This window comes from Malania oleifera, chromosome 13 (genome assembly GCF_029873635.1).
Source record: "Malania oleifera isolate guangnan ecotype guangnan chromosome 13, ASM2987363v1, whole genome shotgun sequence".
Classification (NCBI taxonomy): domain Eukaryota; kingdom Viridiplantae; phylum Streptophyta; class Magnoliopsida; order Santalales; family Ximeniaceae; genus Malania; species Malania oleifera.
The window spans coordinates 28,599,986-28,621,272 of record NC_080429.1 but is presented as its reverse complement, the minus strand read 5'-3'; positions in this window follow the sequence as shown (position 1 = coordinate 28,621,272).

Genomic DNA, 21,287 nt, shown 5'->3' with positions numbered 1-21,287 from the left:
ATTGATTAATATATAGTTATATTGACTTTTGATAGAACAAATTGACCATAAATTCAAATATGTGTCATCAGATTGGTTTTTTGCTAATTTTTTATTTTTTTATTGGATCATATAAATCTGTTTTACTTTGGATTTGGTTAATTGCTGTTTCATTTTATGTAAAATTGTCTCTTGCTTTGGCAACTTGCAAGTTTGGCTTATTTAGTGCTTATTTTTATGCTTTTAATATAGGTTGGGTGGTATAATTTTGTTGCTTCGATGTTTATCGCTTGCTTGCCCTTGCTTTCTTGAATTGCTTAACGCTTGCGCTTACATTTCTTTCAATGACAATGAAAGTGTTCTGTTGGTAAACTGTGGTAAATTTTCAGCTGGCTAGTTAAGAAAGAGTGCTTCTAAAACCTGAGTAACTCCAAAGACAAAACAAATTGTTTTGTTTTTCTAGAGTTGGGTCAGGGTTGGTGGAACAAAAAGTGTATAATTTTTTCAAATAAAACTAATTGCTAGCAGTAGAGTACACATCCTAGCTGGAGAAAAGACATAAAATAAAAAAAAAAAATTAAAAGATAAGAATTTTAAAAAGACATTCTTTTTATTCATTGATATTTTGTAGGTACTGCATAAAGAGCTTTCCAGGTATTGTCCCTTTTCATGAGCATGCTTCTCATATTTTGTTGAATTTATGAAGATGGGATGGGATGATTGCTTTTCTTTTGCTCCATATTTTCTCATTCAATTTGTTTACTCTCTTTTTCAAATAGAAGATGATTTTTCTTAATAATATGATTTTAGATTAGTCTAAGACCTTTTATCTCTTTTCTATTTATTTGCTTTTATAATAAAAAATTGATTTTTGTCTCAATTAGAGAGATCTATATTTTGTTACCAATATTTTAAATTCAAGTATTATTCCATTTTCTCAGCATTTTTCTCATTTATTGAGAATAAATTAATGCTTGATTGTTGAATAATTAGCTGCTAAAATTCTGATTTAGGTACTAACCAGCTATTGGATTCCTCTTCTTCCTCTGTTTGCTGGGCATTTTGTAACTGGAAAGTTTATACTTCTGCTTTTCACAACCCTGTTCTGGACTAACCGCCCATAGGTCTCTAGTTCTCTGCTTTATCTCATTCCACCCATCTACTTACTCTCTCTCTTTCTCTCTATCTCTCTCTCTCTCTCTCTCTCTCTCTCATACACACACACACACCCACCCACCGACAAGCATCAACATTTAAAAGGTCAATTTTCAGGTTTGATTCTTGATCCATAGCTAGTTAATAAGATATAAGAAACAACCATACTAGCAACCATTGTTTATCTCTCCATGTTTAGCGTGAACAGATGTAATGTCTTGATCCCATAAGCCAAAATCTTCTTGCACTTCTCAGTCCGAACGGTTTGATAGCTTCTTCACTATCCTTCATAGGCTCCAAGGCAGCTGTAATCTCAAATGTTAATCTACAATAAGTCATGCAAACCCACATTTTAATATCAGTGGCATCATAACAAACCATCCATGGTATCTAGCATATTATATCTACATAGCACAACAAAAGAAAAAGAGTAAAATTTGTGCCTTCGGAGGAAAAACAGAAAAGGTAAAACAACCAAAAATAGATCTCCCCTTCACCCAATGGTCCCTACCCTCCATTCATACGTAAGTGTAAATATATTTTACACTAAAGAGCACAATTAAAGTACTGGGATGCCACCCATTCCTATCTCAGTTTCTTTCAATAAAAGTTGGATAGAGATTACTAATAGTAGCATATGTCAAGCTCAATTTTTTTTCCTAAATTAAATAAAATAAAGTAGCAAATGTGAAAACTTGAAGCTGCTGTTGTTAATTGGCATAATCCTTTGGAACAATTGGACAAGTTACTCCAATTTGACTATGGTTATTCAAAAATTCGAGGAAAATTTGGTGTCATAGAATAGTTGAGTGACAATGAGATCCAAGCTTGCTTCAACCTATTAATAAACAAGCACTAGTACAGGAAGGTACACACAAGATACAGGCAACTGCTGCAGGAACATCCAAAATGACTCCAAATTCTTTTTGTACCTACCAACAAAATTTTAAAATGCTTCCATTCTGCAATAACATTCCATGTAGAAAGTAAAATATAAAATGCTTGTTTAAATGTCTACGAAGTATTGGACATCCTTAAATGAAGTTAAAATATTAAAATTGCCCCTATGCCATATCATTTCTAGAATGTCTCCCCGCTAACCGTATGAGAAAAACAGAACTATTAAAATTTATGAAGAAGAGGCCATACAGATTTTTTCCCTTGATCAGTCTGTAGGGACAATCGCAACCAAGCTGAGAATATCACTGATTCTTTAACAGTAACTCATGGAGAATATGTACCAGTCTGGTCGTAGTAGCTGCTATATAGCAAATGTCTTTTGGACTGTCATGTTCCCTCCAATCCCTGTTATCTTCTATTACACATCCAGTTTTCCTTTCACAAAGAACATCCATAAGAGTTGTTTTCCCAGCTCTGCTATCACCAATTACTATTGTAATGACTCTAGGCAGAAATGCCCTGTAATGTCATAGAGCAACTTATGTTTCTATTGGATACCTCATCCATCAATTGGGACCACTTGGTGTCTCTCGGATCCCTCATCCATCTTTAAAACCTTGTTTTGTCCACAAATCATTTTTGAACAATTTTTTTTTCAGTAATTTTCTGCCATAAAGAAAAGGATTTTACAGTCTCTTTATATGGATGACCAATTTCTGTGGTAATCATAGGAGCCTCTACCTGCTTGGAACTGAAGTCAAAGGGGACCTTAAAGCAGTCTTATAACCTGATAAACTTTTACAGAAAGCTAAAATTTGCCATTCGTGCAAATGGGACACATACTATATTTAGATTTGGGCTTCATGTATGGGACGCAACAAAGTGAACTGGTGTATGAATTGATTTTTATTAAGTTAAACTGTGTAAAACAAAATTATAATTTTTTTTTTTTTCCATCTGCTTGTATTGGAATGTCACATATAAAACGTGTCATCACGTGCAGCCGCATGTGTACAACACTAGTACTTACAAGAATGGAGTGTCCAAGCATCCAATTATGGATAGTTGACTTGGGAGTCTTTTGTACATGGCTCACTCTGGAGCATGTGCTCAATATGATATAAACAAAATTTAATTATTTTTTCAATTGTATTTACATAATGGTTCACATAATAGATACACTAGTGTAAGAGAATTAGGTGATGGAACTTATAGGGAGAAAATATAATAAAATTTAAAAATAAAATGATCAAAGATGAGGATTGGACTATAGGGTATGAGTAGATACGAATACTTTTTGGAATATATTAGTTAGCTCTATTTAAAAGATAACAAAAGAGGTTTTAGGTGAATCAAAAAGAAGATTCTTAAATAGTAAAGAAAGTTGGTGGTGAGATAAAAATGTCCAAAAAGTCGTAAAGACAAAAAAAAAAAAAATGGTATAAACGCGGCAAAAATGTAGAAACGTAGAGAATTTTGAAAAGTATAAAGAGATGAGAAAAAGTGCAAAAAATGCTGTTAGTGAAGTTAAACATGGATCATTTAATAGTTTGTACGGTAGATTAGATACAAATGAAGGGGAAAAAGTTATATTTAAACTTGCTAAAGTTAGAGAAAGGAAGAGTAAGGGCTTAAGAAATGTAAAATGTATAAAAAGTGAGGATGATATTGTCTTGGTTAAGGATGAAGACATAAAAGATAGATGATGAAATTACTTTAGTAAGTTGTTTAATGAAAACCAAATAGAAAACTTAAACTTAAAATTGACAAATAAGGAAAAGACTAAAAATATGAGATTTATTTGTAAAATTAAAATTAATGAAGTTAAGTTTGTACTAAAAAAATGAAAAATAGAAAAGGTATAGCACCGGATAACATCCCAATTGAAGTTTGGAAATGCTTAGGTGATAACAAAATTATATGGTTAACTAATTTATTTGACACAATTATAAAAACTAAAAAAATGTCAGATGAATGGAGGAAAAACACTTTAATACCAACATACAAAAATAAAGGAAATATTCAAAATTATAATAATTATCGTGGAATTAAACTTATGAGTCATACGATAAAATTGTGAGAAAAGGTAGTTGAATAAAGATTAAGGTAAGAAACGAAGGTCCCAGAAAATCAATTTGGTTTTATGCTTGAGAGATTTACCATAAAAGTTATATATCTTTTAAGAAGATTAAAGGAAATGTTTAGGGAAAAGAAGAGGGACTTGCGTATGATATTTATTGACTTAGAGAAAGCATATGATAGGGTACCTAGGGAAGTTCTATGATAGTTTGTTTGTTTGTTTTTTATTTTTTTATTTTTTTTACGTATGTAGTAGGAACATCGATGTTATTAAGGATTTGTACGATGAAGTAATGACTAGTGTAAGGACTATAGATGGAGAAATTAGAAAATTTCTAGTCACTATAGGTGTACATTAAGGATTTATTTTGAGTTCTTATCTTTTTACTTTAATGATGGATCAAGTGACTAAGAACATTCAAAATGAGGTTTCATGGTGTATGTTATTTGCAGATAATATTGTTTAATTGATGAAACTAGGGGCGGAGTAGAGACTAAGTTAGAATTATGGAGAAAAACTTCGGAATCTGGAGATTTTAGGATATGTAAAAATAAGATAGAACATATAAAATGTAATTTCAGTAATGGTTAGAGGAATATTGGAGACAAAGTTAAATTTGATGATGAAGAAATAAATAACACTTGTAGATTTCGATACTTTGGATCTATTAGGCAAGTTAAAGGAAAAATTGAAGATGATGTGATGTATAGAGTTAAAGTAGGTTGGATAAAATGAAAAAGTGCTTAAAGTGTGTTTTGTGATTGTAGAATATCCTTAAAATTAAAAGGAAAGTTTTATAGGACAATTATAAACTAGTTATGCTATATGAATTAAAATATTAACGAAGAAACAAAAAATTCAAAATGTAAAAGTTACTGAGATGAGATGTCTAGATGAATGAGTGGTATAATATTGAAAGATAAATTTAAGAAATGAACATATTTGCGATAAGTTAGATGTAACTCCTATAGAAGATAAGATAAGGGAGGGACGATTTAGATAATTTGAGTACTTGCAACTTAGGTCACATAGTGTGCCAATGGGGAAGAGCGAGTTAGTTACGGAGGTAGTAGAAGGGGTAGAGGTAGACCTAAAATAACTTAGAATGAGATATTGAATAAGAATTTAATAGTTATAAATTTGTCAAAAGAAATGGTTCATAATTGCATAAATTGATAGAAAAAGATTCATATAATTGATCCCATTTAGTGGAACTTAAGAAGATTTGATTTTGTTGTTGTTGTTATTGTTTATTAAAAAAGAAATAATATTTATTTTATTTTATTTCATTTTATTCTAATACCGTATTTTCCTAATAGCATGCCCTGCCTATTACAACAAGATAGAGCCATACACATAAAATGCAAGGACATATGAAAATGAAATGACATAGGCTCTCTCTCTCTCTCTCTCTCTCTCTCTCTGGCCCTAATGGTTTGGTAAATCAGAAGACTATGGTTATGAGAACAATGGGATTGAGAGTAAGGTGTGATGTCCTTGCATGATAAAGCAGCATTGATGGGAGTGAAAGAAACTAGGCCCGCCATTTTATTGAAAAGATATGGTTACCATATGGCTGAGGGACCAAATGCATGTCACCATGTGTGGTGATTCCAAGAGAGAGAGGGAGGGACGGAGAGAGACCATTTGGTTTTGCCGACACTCTGTTTTTGCTCTGTTTTGATTTGGTGATGTACTTGAGAATGTCATGGCGTGGGATTGGGAATTGAGAGTAGGATGTGATTCCCCAACTTGGAGTGGGTAGGGGACCTATTAATTGGATGTGATTTGCCGTTTGCCTTTGCCCTTCTGAGTGAACCTCCTTTCTATCTGATTAGGACCATCTTTAGATTTTTTCTATTTATTTTTTACTAAAGAAAGGCAGGATACAACATGCAAAACAGGGGAGCAACAGAAAATGACCCGTAACGAAATCAGAGTGCCTGAGTAGGAGCTTGGACTTAGTTTAGTTTAAGCTATCTTAATTAATCGAGTTAGATCGAATAAGTTATTATACTGAATTAAAAGTTACTTGAGTTATGATCTGATTATTTTGGTTTGTAAATTTAAACAAATTGTTCTCCGGTAACCCTTTTTTATTGATGTAAATTATGGATTAGTCAAAATATTTCAATCCTGAAAAGGGTCATAGTCACCATCATAATCCACACATAATTCTATTCTATAAAATATATATATATATACACATACATACATGCGCGTGTGTATATATCAGTTAAGTTAGTTAACCAAATTCATCCAAGTTTTATTATAGTAGCAATTGAAAAATTGCTAAGTGGTGGTATGATATCATTGTAAAAAATTAGAAAAATGGAAGACAAAAATTAGGAACAGAAACTAAAAATTAGAAATTAACAATTTATTTAGTTAACATTTACAAAACTAGTATAAATTAAAAAATTAATTAAAAATACTCATTTTCGTCTTTAAATAAAATAATACTATAAAAATATAATTAAAATAATAAATTACAAATAATACACATTAAAAAAGTACTATAATAAAAATAAAATTTACTATAGTTAAAAGAGGCAGTCTGGTGCATAAAGCTCCTACGTATGCAGGGTCTAAGGAAGGGGTGGACCACAATGGATTTATAGTACATAACCTTACCTTTTATAAAACTTACTATGGTTATTTACTTAATTGTTAAGCTTTCAAAATTTACTTTACAATAAAAATTTGTTGGACATGACAATTGAAAAATAGTAAAAGTATTTTTATAATTGATTTTATTATTATTTTTTGAAACTTATGTATATTTTTTTCTTTTATTATATATAAATTCATATGATTATTTAATTTTGATTGTAATTTAAAAGTATATAAAATGAATAACTTAATTTAAAAAATTATTTCTGATTATTAAAATTTCTGACAACAGGTTATCAAAACAACTGAAAACAATAAAATTTGATTTTCAGTTTTTTGGCAAACATTTGAAAACTAGCAACAAAAATAGAAAGCTGATAACATAAGAGTCTATTTGGTATCATTGTTGTTTTCTATTTTTTGTTTCTATTTCTCCATAGTGAAAAGACAGATTATAAAAACGCATTTATTTCTGTTATCAGTTTTCTGTTTTTGTTACTGGTTTTCAGTTGTTTGCCAAAAAAATTAAAATCCATATGTTATGGTTTACTGTTGTTTTGACAATTTGTTTCTAGAAATTTTAATATTCAAAAATAGTTTTTTTAATTAAATTATTCATTTTATACACTTTTAAAATTAAAATCAAAATTAATAATCATATGTATACATAAATTTTTAAATAATAATAATAAAACCAATTACAAAATATTTTTACTACTTTTCAATTCTCATGTCTAGTAAAATTTTTATTATAAAGTAAAATTTTAAAGTAGAACAATTAAGTAAAATAATTATGATAAATTTTATTTTTATTATAGTAACTTTTTTAATGTGTGTTCTTTGTAATTTTATTATTTTAATCATATTTTTATTTAAAAATGAAAATGAGTCTTTTTTAGTTAAGTTTTTAATTTGTATTAGTTTTATAAATGTTAATCAAACGGATTATTGGTTTTTAGTTTTTAGTTTTTGTTTCTAGTTTGTTTTCGTTTATCTAATTTTTGACAGTAATATCAAATGATCCCTAAGCAAACATGTTTTTATAATTTATTTTTTCATTGCGGAGAAATAGAAATAAAAAATAAAAAATAGCAAGGATACCAAATAAACCCTAAAATAATGAGAATTCAATATTGAGCTGATAATTGAATTAAATTAAGTTAATTGGTTGAGTTGATTAATATGGTTAAAATCGAATAATACTCTACCAAGTATAGAAGGTCAATCATATTGGTTCAGTGGGGCATGGTAGGAAGTGGTAGCTAAAACACAATAGTCAACAAAATCCTCCCTTTGTTCAAATCAATTAATCAACACTATGACTAGTAATAGACAATTAATAGCACAAAATCAGATAAGCTCATATAAAGGACATAAAGTTCATGTAAAAACTGCTTTTAAGACTATGAATTTTGAACTTTAGATTTACATTTGAGGGAATTCAAACAAAATTCAATACAATTTTATATTACATCTTATCTATGACCTCTCTAAACATAGGGTTAGTGAAAAAAATCACGAGATTGAGATTCGCTTTTATTTTTTATTTTTTTTATTACATAAGAACTCTAGCTACCAATGAGCCCAAAAGAGAGGGGGTATAATACGAGAACTTCTCAGGAGGTCACCCATCCTAATACTACTCTTGCCTAAACACGCTTAATTGCGTACTTTCACTTTTCTACTATGTTAAAATGGTCGGATTACAATAAGTTTAAACAAAAAATACCTAGCACGTAATAAAATATAGTGAAAACAATCCAAAAACAGATGCTACTACCTATCAATAAAAACTAGCAATGAAAAAATTCAAATCATAATTATACCATCCAGCATAAAGAAGGACGAGCTCGATCAAATAAAAAATTACCATCTAGTCATTGAGAACAAGCTAACTATGCATTCCCTTCCAAGCATAGATAGACTAAAGTGACTTTGCATCTCCAAGAACAACAAAATAGTATCTTCCAAAGAAAATTACAATCATATCACCCTATAACTTATATGCCTTAGCAAATTACAACCTTATTCCAATGAAACAAAGTCTATTGCATGACACTTTGATTTCTACAATGGTACATGGGAGTCATCTTCTTTTTAACTAAGAGCATTTATAAATCATGGCATACTTTTGCTTAAGTTGAAATTGTTCCATTGGCCGAGAGCAAAATATGCCTAGGAAAAACTCGGAATGGAATAGTTTGGATGCATCCACTACTATGAAAAAGGCTGAACTACTATCATAATCTCCTTAAGAAATCTAGGCATTATGTTAGAGATGGGAGTGTATCTCGGCTATATTAATTCCGAAATGGTTTTTTAGGTCTTTATGAAGAGCACTAGTATTCTTATTAATAAGGCTAATGTGTAGCTGCAATAATTAAATATCTTTTTTTTTTTTACCCCCTCTTACCCCTACCCCATGATTCCCCTCTCCCTTCCTTCTAAAATCCGGGAGGAATAAACATCAAGAAGGATCAAACCTTAGACCTCTGCATAAGGAAAGTCTGACAACAAACCACTTAGCCAAAGTTCAAATTCGTTAACGATCATTTAAGGATATATAGTTATCATCCTCTAATTAGACCTAATGAGTTTTTGTCATATCTTATTATGGTATATAAATTAAGTAAAGTGTAAGCTTTAATCCATGCATCCATCTCAAATTAACATAGTAGGTTTTGTATGCACCACAAAAATTAATTAATTAATTAATTAAGTAATTAATACAATGGAATCAAATCTTAGATGCACAATGTGGCAATTTGCTTTGTTTAATTTAAGTAACTTAATTTAAATTTTTTTAGGCACAAGGGCCCATTTGCTTGATTTCTTTAACATGTATTGTAGGGCCACGGTCCACCTGCAGGCCCAATGAGCCATTAGATAGATATTGGATCCCACACACGTGGTGTGGGCTCCATTACTGATACCTACATTAGATTCCTTCTGTTTCACGTGCACGTGCATCACGTGAGAGCGCCCCCAGCGGTTTCTTTCTTCCCCTCATTCCTCCTTGACTTCTTGAACTAAATACATAAATAGCACATCTACTCTGTGTGAGGAAAATAAAAATAAAAATAACATTTGAGAGCATAAATTTTAAGATTTTAATTTTAATTTATATATATTTTAAAAATTAAATATAATTTTATATTATATTTTATGTAAATCAATATAAATATAAATTAAAATTAACTTTAAAATTTATACACCCTCGGATCAACTTCAGCTTCTATAAGTAGAGGCTCGGGTAAGAGGCCAAGGTAAGTTATTCTTAATTCAATCTTATTATTGCATTCAACCTTTTTGGAGCATTCTCTTACTTAGACATCGGAATGATTCCCTAGAATACATCCTGTGTCCTCCAAACCTATTCTGTTTTCAACCTTTTCATGTCATCGGAAGTCGGAGAGTAACGTCGTAAGTCATCACCATTTTTATCCCGTAATAATTTTAATATTTTTATTTTTTAGTTTTCCAAATAATTGTAAAATTTTTAGATTATCTTTTAAATTTTCAAAATTTGTATTAAAAAGGTAGAAAATAAAGATTTTACTGGTTGTTAAATATATATATATATATATTTCTTATTTCTAAAATAATCATAAAAGATATACTTTTTTTTAAAGAAAAAGAAAAACTCTAAAATCCAGATAAGGTGGTGTTTGGGTCTTGGGAGCATGAATTTTAGAGTTTGGATTTAGATTTTATGGATTTAAAGAAAGTTAATATATTTTTATATTATAATTTGTCTAAATCTATACATATTTAAATTCAAGATCTAAATTCCATATTCTGTAAAGTAAGAAATCAAAATTCTAGAAAAGATATTTTTCAGCATTTCTATATAAATTTAGATAATTAGAAGAAGAAAGTAACATTTATGTAATCATAAATATATAAAAATCTATACGCTCCTAATCTTTTCCAATGTCTAGCTAAAACAATAAAAACCCTTTTTAAAATTTTTAAAATTTCACAGACCCTTCTTAACATTTGATTTTCAAGATAATTACATCTCTCGCATCAATTTATAGTCAAGTAAATTTTTTTACTCTTTTTCTCATTAACACAAATAAATTGACCTAACATTAGTAATAGTCAAAATTTTAAAAGAAATAGGGTAACAATCTACATACCAATTAAAAGAAATTACATTGTCATGAAATTTTTTTGGGTAAACAAAATGGAGAAAGAGAAACCTTATTGATGTCATCAATCAAAATTTCAAGAGATGTCCATTGACTTAAAAATTGATTCTTTTAGTCATATCCAATCATGTGCTTAGGTTTGTGATCTTGAACTCCACTTATCTATATATGATAAATGATGCATTAATTAAATAAATTAATACACATTTAATATATATTGACATAATTTGAAAGAGACCTTGACAGTAAATTTCACACTAACTTATGTAAGACCAAAAAATGAAAAAATATTAAGGAATTAATGAAAAAAAGGTGACGTCCATTAATTAATGTAAGGGGCTAGCACACCAACGTTTACTCTCTAATAACATATTTGAAATGTAATCCCTGCAATCCATTAGTAGTAAAATCAATAGGGAGGTATCCCGAATGCCTATAAAAAGGACACTCTAAGGAAGGTAAGATTTCTCATCTCATTCTCACTTACTCCTTTATTGTTGCAATCATGTAATTCTTCTAAATTCTCTAACTTCGGCATCAAAGTGATCCCCTAAAGTACACATCGGATCCTCCACGCCGTTTTTATTTCATTTTAGTAGGTGATCGAAGTTGTGATTCATCTAAATTCTCTCGAACAAAATTTGGTTGCAACAATTGACACTATTTTGTAGGAAACTTGGAAAGATTTCTTTCTAAAACTCAATTATGGCTGCATCACACAATTTCAAATTGGAATCCTTTATCGGTGTCAATGATCCTAGTTGATTCACTCCTCGCCATTAGACAATTCACTGCAAATTGTGCCTTTAGACCAATTTATAGTCTTTCAAAGGAGGGTGGAAGACATGTATAACATGATCTTACAAAAAAAAAGAAAAGAAGATATTGTAGAACATGGCTCAGGGGATGTTCAAGTAGAAACGACACCTAAGGGTAAGGCGGTGGTATCATATGAAGTTACCTTAAAATTTTCAAATCTGATAAAGAAAGTAAAAGGCGTCAATAGTGTGGACATTAACGTGCAACAGTCTAAAAAATTTGAAAAAAAAAAAAACTTAGGAAAATTGATCAATTGGAAAAGTTGGTAAAGGAAGTTCGCACTTAATGCTTAATAGGGGAGAACTTAGCTAGATCTTCTGATCTTCCATTTATCAAGGAAATAATGAAGATCAATCTACCCAGTAAATTCAAGATGCCTAACATAGAAGGATATGATGGGCCCTCAAATCCCTTAGAACACCTCCAGCAAGAATTAAACCTAAATTTCTTCCTTTTCCCTAACCTTCCTCGCTGCCGCCGCTGCCCACTGTTTCTAAACGCACACTCGGCCTCCCGCGCTGCCTTTCTCTGACATAGCTCAGTTCATCCTCTGGCGTCAGTCATCTTTGTAGGAATTATATAGGAACAAGAACAACCTTTGATTCCTATCTCTTTCTCCCATCACTCTCTCTAAACAAGCATCCCCAACTCACCATCATCGCAGCATCTTCTAGCAGTCCACGATCCCCATCACCCTCTTTTTCACCAGGCCACACGACCACAGCAACCACACTCCCTCATCATCCCGCTCATGATTTTCCTAGCCTCCCTCTCTCTTTGAACTCGCCTTCTTTCCTAGCCAGCTATCACCGTTGCCCCTAGCCTCTGTTCTAGCTAGTTGAGACCCCTGCAACCACTCCAGGACCCGATCTCTCCAGACTGCTGCAACAGAGCCCTCCACAGACCCCTCGCCATCATTCCTTCTCACCCATCATCACGGTCTCAGCAAGCACCATCAACGCCACGACAGTCGTCTCCTACGCTGGCAACCAATTTGTCACTAGGTCCTCTGCAGCAGCTCCGTCAGAACCCCCCATCCTCTCCGACGTTCCAGCTCTGGCCACCGACATCCACTCTCGGCCAGCCACTACCTTGCTGCCAGTGTGCCCTTCGTCGCCGCCACAGCCCCAGCCACAGCAGCCTCCACGCTCGGCAACTCTCTGCCGCTTCCCAGCGCTGCCACTACGTTTCTCCCATCACCGTCACCGCTCTTCCCTAGGAAGCAAATGCCAAGACTCAAGGTTTGTTATTTTTCTGAGGAGACACACGAGGGGTAACACAGAACAACGATCTGTGCCAAAAATCGCGAGCCGTCGCCGTCGAGGACAGATCACGGAAACTACAAGCCGTCGCTGCTCAGGGAGTCGCCAAACAATGCAGGTCAGTCTATTTTCCATTTAGAAAAGTTTGGCTTTAATCTCAATATTTTGCAATACAGTGTCGTCCCCCGCTAATGGCCACACTGTCGGCGGGGAATGCCGTCCAGGCTAGTCCCGAGGTGCAGTCATATGCGCAAATTGTGAGTAAAAAAGTGGAGATGCTTGCGTTCAAAATTCCCATGAGATTGCCCGTTAATATCAATGGGGAATTGGGAATTATTTTCTCAGAAGCAGAGATGGTTAAAGTTGAGAAAGAATTTCGTTTTGCATTAGTAATGAAATTTTTGAGGAATCGACCATCTATTGATAAAATTTGGCTTTTGATTGTGAAAACGTGGGGTTTGACGGAAATTCCAACGATCAGTGTTATGGATGATTATCACGTGTTAATTCACATGAAAAACAAACGTGACTTTCTGCATGGTTGGGCAAGGGAAGGTAGAATTATGGAAGGCAATTCTTTTCGGATGTTCAAGTGGACAAAGAATTTTGATACCAAAAAAGAATCCCCATTGGCTCCTCAATGGATTTTCTTACCGGGGTTACCAATGCATCTTTACCGAACGGATTTTCTCCAAATAATAGCTACTCGTTTTGGTCGTTATCTTGGAATTGATAATGCAACAATTAATCGTACAAGAGCATCGGGGACACATATTTGCGTGGAAGTTGACCTAACAATGGAGCCAATAAAGGGATTTCCTCTTGTTTTATTTTCGAAACAATGTATTTGGCAAGAGGCCAAATAAAAAAAGATAGTTTTTTTCTGCTCTAAATGTTGCAGATAAGGACATACCTCGATTGTTTGCAGGGTGGGAGAGAAGCGAAGGGAAGAGGAAAAATATAAAGAAAAAAAGATATGAAAACCAAAGACTAATGACGGTGTAATAGAAACCAATTCCGACGTGGATAAAGGAGCAAAGAAGGTGGTGCAAGAAGTAGGACCCAGTAATGTGCATATGACGAAGCAGATTAATGATAGGGGCCCTGAAATAGCGGAAACTCTTGTAGTTCAAGAAAATGGGGATCATGCAAGGCAAAATTTTGATATACCGCAGAGAGCATTAGAAAATAATGGGAATGAAGATTCAATAGAGAGGAATGAAGGGGAGTGTGAAGAAGTCAGATGTGATGATGATCCTTGAGTTTCAAACGATGAACCTCTATCTCAAGAGGAAGTGGATCACGTGGATAGTTCTAAACTGACTGAAGGTTGGGACCAAGGTTTGCAACAGGAGGATTTGGCTCGGGGTTATTTCTCTAAGAGGGAGGAAGGTGAAATATCAGTTTTAAAGGGCAAAGGAAAAATGTATGAGTCTAATACAGGGAAGAGATGGATTTCCGTAAAAAATTTGGTGAGGAAATCTCAGAGGGTTCTCATCCGACCGCATAAATTAAATTTATGACGAATACAATTCTTTTCTGGAATATTAAGGGGTTGGGCAGGTCTAGAGGCAGGTTAAAGATGCTAATAAAAAAGTTTAATGTTGGGTTGTTTGCTATTTCAGAACCGTTCGCGGCTGAGGAGCGGATGGTAATGCTGGGTAATTTTTTGAATTTACCACCATTTTATATCTAATGAAAATCAAGGCGGTAAATTGTGGCTATTTTGGAAGGATATAGATGCCTTTGAGGTGATTTCAATCACAACTCAAAAGATTTCTGGGTGGTTTTTTAAGGATGGACAAAGAATTTTGGTGAGTTTTGTCTATGCCAAATGTTCTTATGTTGAAAGAAGAGAGTTATGGCGGCAACTAGAGGAGTGCCAATCAGATTTTCCTTGGTTGGTCATGGGTGATTTTAATGTGATTCGAATGGATACTGAAAGAATTAGTGGAAATCCAAGACCACTGTTACCTATGATGGAGTTTAATGATTGCTTACATCATTGTGGTCTCTTTGATTTATCAAACACAGGCTCACGAATGTCGTGGTGCAATGGCTATGAAGGGGTGGCTCGTAGTGGGGCTAAGCTTGATCGTGTTCTTATTAATAATCGTTTTTCCAACCTATATGGTTCGACTCAATTCAAATATCTGAGTCGGAAATCATCAGATCATAGCCCTATGGTGGTGTATACAAATACGTCTTTCTCTCCGTATGACCCTACCCTACTTCGGTTCTTAAATATGTGGAGCTTGCATGATATGTTTTTGTTGTACGTTAAAGATGTCTAGATCAGGAATGACTCGGCCTCGGTTCTTCTGAAACTTGCTATTTGCCTTAAGAGAACTAAAGTTGCATTACTTGCATGGAATAAAAATGTCTTTGGGAGAGTGGAAGAAAATTTAAAAGCTCTTGAGGAAAGGATGGAATATATAGAAAATCAACTAAAAACAGGTTTTACTGAGGACGTCGAAGCTGATTACTTGACTACCAAGGTGGAGATTCAGGTGTGAGAGAAGAGGGAAGCATCTCGCTTAGGACAAATTGCGAAAAAAAAATGGTTGACTGAGGGGGATCAAAACTCTAAATTCTTTCATTCAGTTATCAATCAAAAACGGAATAAGAGTTATATAGATCGTATGATGGGAGGATATTGGAGGGTGCAGAAGCAATTCATAATAAGGCAATTGTTTTTTTATAGAATTTTCTTTCAGAGTCTAATGGTTGAACCATGCGATTTCTTCGAGTTAATTGAAAGACAAATTTTAGATGTTGATAAAAATTTACTCTGTGTTGATCTGATATAAGAAGAAGTTAAAAGAGCGGTGTTCTTTATTCCCAAAGAAAGCAGTCCGGGACCGAATGGATTTGGATCTAAATTTTATAAATCTTGCTAGGACATTGTAAAAAAAGATCTCTTGGATGCGGCAATGGATTTTTTTCAGGGCACTACTCTTTCCAAGTTTTTTTCCTCTTCATTTATTGTTTTAATTTCAAAGGTGGATAATCCTTCTAACTTTGATAAATTCCGGCCTATTAGTTTATGCTCTGTGGCTTATAAAATTTTTTCCAAGATTCTTGTTTTTAGACTAATCAAGGTTGTTGATAAGTTGGTCTCGCATGAACAAGACGCTTTTATTCTTGGGCGAAGTATTTTTGAAAATATTACATTAGCTCAAGACATGGTTCAGTCTTTGCACAAAAAAAAAATACCTGGCGGTAATGTGATGATAAAACTAGATATGGCTAAGGCTTACGATAGAGTGAATTGGAATTTTTTTCTAGAAGTACTTAAGGCTTTTGGTTTCTCTAAGAGGTTTTGCAAGCTCATAAAAAATTGCGTGGAGTCTCCATGGTTTTGTGTTTTGATGAACGGAACCTTTAAAGGGTTTTTTCAATCTACGAGAGGCTTGTGGCAAAGGGATCTACTATCTCTTTATTTATTCATCATAATGGAGGAGGTTTTGACAAGGTTGCTTAGGAAAAACTATGAGACTAGTTGGATTGGTAAATTTAATCATCCGATTGGGACCCTAGTGGTTTCGCATTTGTTATATGCGGATAATATTCTTATTTTTGCGAATGGTGGGAAGAGGTCTATGAGAAATTTAGTTTACGCTATGGAAAGGTATGAGAAGTGGTCGGGTAAAAAAATCACTAAGACTAAGTTTGCGTTATTCCTCTCAAAATACATCACTCCCGCTAGGAAGTGTGGTTTATTGAGAATCACGGGTTTCATGGAAGGTAAATTCCCTGTTTCATATTTGAGTGCGCCTTTGGTGTTTGGAAAATTGTCTTCTAGGACATTGAAGCCTCTTATGGAGAAGATTAGAAAGAAAATTGTAGGGTGAAAATCTAAGTTGCTCTCGTAAGGTGGAAGATTGATTTTATTAAGACATGTGTTGTCTAGTATGCCTATTCATTTGATGTCTGTTATTAAGATTTCACAAGTCACATATTCTCGCATTAACTCTCTTCTTTCAAATTTTTTATAGGGAGAGGTGAAAGATAAAAGGAAAATTCATTGGCACTCTTGGGGGACAATTTGTAAACCTACCTCAGAAGGGGGTCTGGGCTTGAGAGATCTTAAAAAAGTTCAGAAATCTCTACTCATGAAATTTGCCTTCAGATTGCTCACTTCTAATAATCTGTGGGCAGATTTTTTTAGAGTTAAATATTGCAGAAATGATCATTTATTAATCAAGAAAGGGAGACCAAATGACTCTTGGTTTTGGAAATCAATTATGGCCATCATTTTAGAAGTTATGGATAATGTTAAAATTTTGGTGAGAGGTGGGAACTCTTCCTTTTGGTTCGATAGGTGGCTGTCATCAAGCCCGTTATTTGTGAGCACTGAGGATACACTGAACAAGAAACTATATATTGAGGATTGCTGGCTAAATAATAATTGGAACTCTGATTTAGTACGAGAATTGGTTGGTACTGATAAAACAAGGGAAATTTTGCACTAGGTGCCGTCGGGTAAAATTGGGCAAGATATTTTTGTCTGGAAGCCTGCCCCGGACGGTAATTTTTCTACAAAAATAGCTTGGGAGGCAATGAGGAGCAGAAGTGATAATTTTGTGTGGAATGACTGGTTTTGGCATTCTTTATTGCCCAGAAGAATCTCAATGTATTTATGGAGAGACTAGTTGAGATGCTTGGCTGTAGATGATAAAATTCAAACCAAAGGAATATCGATGACTTCGGTTTGTGATTGCTGCGTTCAGAGAAGTCAGGAAAACATTGATTATATTCTTTCTTTAGGAGAGATGGCTTAAGAGGTTTGGCGTCGGGCTAGTGTGGCATTGGGGATTCTTTCCAACGATCTCTTCCTTGGAAAAATAAAATGGCAAATTGGGTCCACTATGCAAAAAAATCGTCTATTAAAGGTATTTTAATTGGGTTGATTCCATGTTTGATTATGTGGTGCCTCTGGAATCGAAGATGTAAAGCGAGAATGGAAGGAGTTTATTAAAGTGTAGATCAGATATGGAGAAGTGTTCGATTCTGGGTTAATTTTATTGCTAAAAGCACCATTTCTTTGCAAAAATTGAAGAAGTCGTACATTAAGATTTTGAATGAGTTTCAAATTAAGCATGTTAAAAGGTATCTAGGTTCGATAAATTAACCTAAAAGCTTTATGTATCCATATTGAAATTATTTGAAGTACTTACATGAAATTTCCTATAGACTCTTTCAAAATTTCAATTCTTGAATTCCTTAAGGCCTTATACTTGCTTCATCTTTCTTTGAGCTTTCATCAAGTTCTCTTTAATCCTCTTGCTCTCATGATATTCAAACTTTATTTTTGAATCCATGCTTTAAGTTTTGTATTGATCATCCTTTTTTGAAATATAAGCTTTCATGAATCCTTCTGAACACTTGACCTTGTCTTTATCATTGAATCCTGAAATGACATCACTTAACCAAATATTTTAACTTCCACTTGTTTGTTAGCATAAAAATAGGATGTTAAGCTTTGTAAGGCCAACATGTCGGTCTAGAGACAGGTTAAAGAAGTTGATTAATAAGTTTAATGTTGGTTTGTTTGCTATTTTAGAACCTTTCGCGGCTAAGGAGATGATGGTAATGTTGGGTAGTTTTTTGAATTATCACCATTTTATATCGAATGAAAATTAGGGCAGTAAATTGTGGTTGTTTTGGAAGGATATGAATGCCTTTGAGGTGATTTCAATCATGACTCAGATGATTTCCAGGTGGTTCTTCAAGGATGGCCAAAGGATGTTGGTGAGTTTTGTCTATGCCAAATATTCTTATGTTGAAAGAAGAGAGTTATGGCGGCAATTGGAGGAGTGCCAAATTTCGGATTTTCCTTGGTTGGTCCTGGGTGATTTTAATGTTATTCCAACAGATGCCGAAAGAATTGGTGGAAATCGAAGACCACTATTACCTATGATGGAGTTTAATGACTGTTTACATCATTGTAGTTTTTTTTATTTATCAAACACAAACCCTTGTATGTCATGGCGCAATGGCCATGAAGGGGTGACTCGTAGTTGGGCTAAGCTTGATCAAGTTCTTATTAATAATTCTTTTTCCAACCTCTATGGTTTGACTCAATTCAAATATCTGAGTCGAAAATCCTCAGATCATAATCCCATGGTGGTTTATACAAATACGTCAGTCTCTTTGTATAACCCTACTCCATTTCGGTTCCTTAATATGTGGAACTCATATGATTTGTTTTTATTGTATGTTAAAGATGTCTAGATCAAGAATGACTCGGCCTCAGGTCTTTTGAAACTTGTTATTCGTCTTAAGAGAACCAAAGTTGCTTTACGTGCACGGAATAAAAATATCTTTGGGAGAGTGGGAGAAAATCTACAAGCTCTCGAGGAAAGGATGAGATCTCTATAAAATCAGTTGCAATTAGGTTTTTCTGAGGAGGTCGAAGCAGATTACTTGACTACGAAGTTGGAGATTCAGGTGTGGGAGAATAGGGAAGCATCTCGCCTAGGACAAATTGAGAAAAAAAAAAAAAATGGTTGATTGAGGGGGATCAAAATTCTAAATTCTTCCATTCAGTTATTAATCAAAGGCGGAATAAGGGTCATATAGACCATATGGTTCTGAACGAAGGAAGGATATCAGATGGTGCGGAAGTAATAAATAATGAAGCCACTACTTTTTTTCAAAATCTTCTCTTAGAGTCTTCAGTGGTTGAACCTTGTGATCTCTTTGAGTTAATTCAAAGGCAGATTTCATATGCTGATAATAATTTTCTTTGCGCCAAACCAACGAAAGAAGAAGTTAACAGAGCGGTGTTCTCTATTCCCAAAGAAAGTAGTCCGGGACCAGATGGATTTGCCTTTGAATTTTATATATCTTGTTGGGACATTATTAAAAAAGATGTCTTGGATGCGGCAAAGAATTTTTTTCAAGGCACTCATCTTTCCACATTCTTTTCCTCTTCGTTTATTGTCTTAATTTTGAAGGTGGACAATCCTTCTAACTTTGATAAATTTCGGCTTATTAGTTTGTACTTTGTGGCTTACAAATTTTTTTCCAAGATTATTGTTTTTAGGCTAACTGAGATTGTTAATAAATTGGTCTCGCATAAGCAAGGTGCTTTTATTCCCGAGCGTAGTATTTTTTGAGAATATTACGCTTGCACAGGAAATGGTTCATTCTTTGCACAAAAAAATGATTGAAAGCAATGTGATGGTAAAATTAGCTAAGCCTTATGACAGAGTGAATTGGAATTTTCTTTTGGACGTTCTTAAGGCTTTTGGATTCTTTGAGAGGTTTTACAAGCTCATAAAAAATTGTGTGGAGTCCCCATGGTTTTCCATTATGATGAATGGAACCTTTAAAGGGTTTTCTCAATCAACTAGAGGCTTGCAACAAAGGGATCCACTTTCTCCTTATTTATTCATTATAGTCAAGGAGGTTTTAACAAGGTTGCTTAAGAAAAACTATGAGACAGGTTGTATTGGACAATTTAATCATGCGATTGGGGCCCTTTTGGTTTTGTATTTACTTTATGTGGATGATATTTCTTATTTTTGAAAATGGTGGGAAAATGTCTATTAGCAATTTGGTTCACACTCTTGAGATGTATGGGAAGTGGTCGGATAAAAAAAATCAGCAAGACAAAGTCTGCGTTATTCCTTTCGAAATGCATTACTCCTGCTCGGAAACGTGATTTATTGAAAATCACGGGTTTCATGGAAGGTGAATTCTCAGTTACGTATTTGGGTGCGCCTTTGGTTTCTGGAAAATTGTCTCCTAGGATCTTGGAGCCTCTTATGGAGAAGATAAGGAAGAAAATTACATGGTGGAAATTTAAGTTGCTATCACAAGGTGGAAGATTGATTTTATTAAGACGTGTTGTCTAGCATGCCGATACATTTGATGTCGGTTATTAATGTTTCGTAGGTCACATTTTCTCGCATCAACTCTCTTCTTGCTAATTTTTTATGGAGAGAGGTGGACGTTAAAAGGAAGATTCATTGGCGCTTTTGGGGGAAAATTTGTAAATCTACTTCGGAAGGGGGTATGAGCTTGAGAGATCTTAAAGAAGTTCAAAAATCTTTTTTAATGAAATTTTCTTTCAGATTGCTCACTTCTAATAATCTATGGTCATGTTTTTTCAATGCTAAATATTGTAAAAATAATCATTTATTAATAAGGAAAGGGAGACCAAATGAATTATATTTCCGCACTTTATATTTACCGCACGTGTATGTTATTATGTGAATGATGCGCTTAATTTAAATTTCCGTATATTATATTTATCGGCGTATTTGGAACTGCATAGAAAAACCTTAGGTTGTAATATTATGCTAACATCTAGTT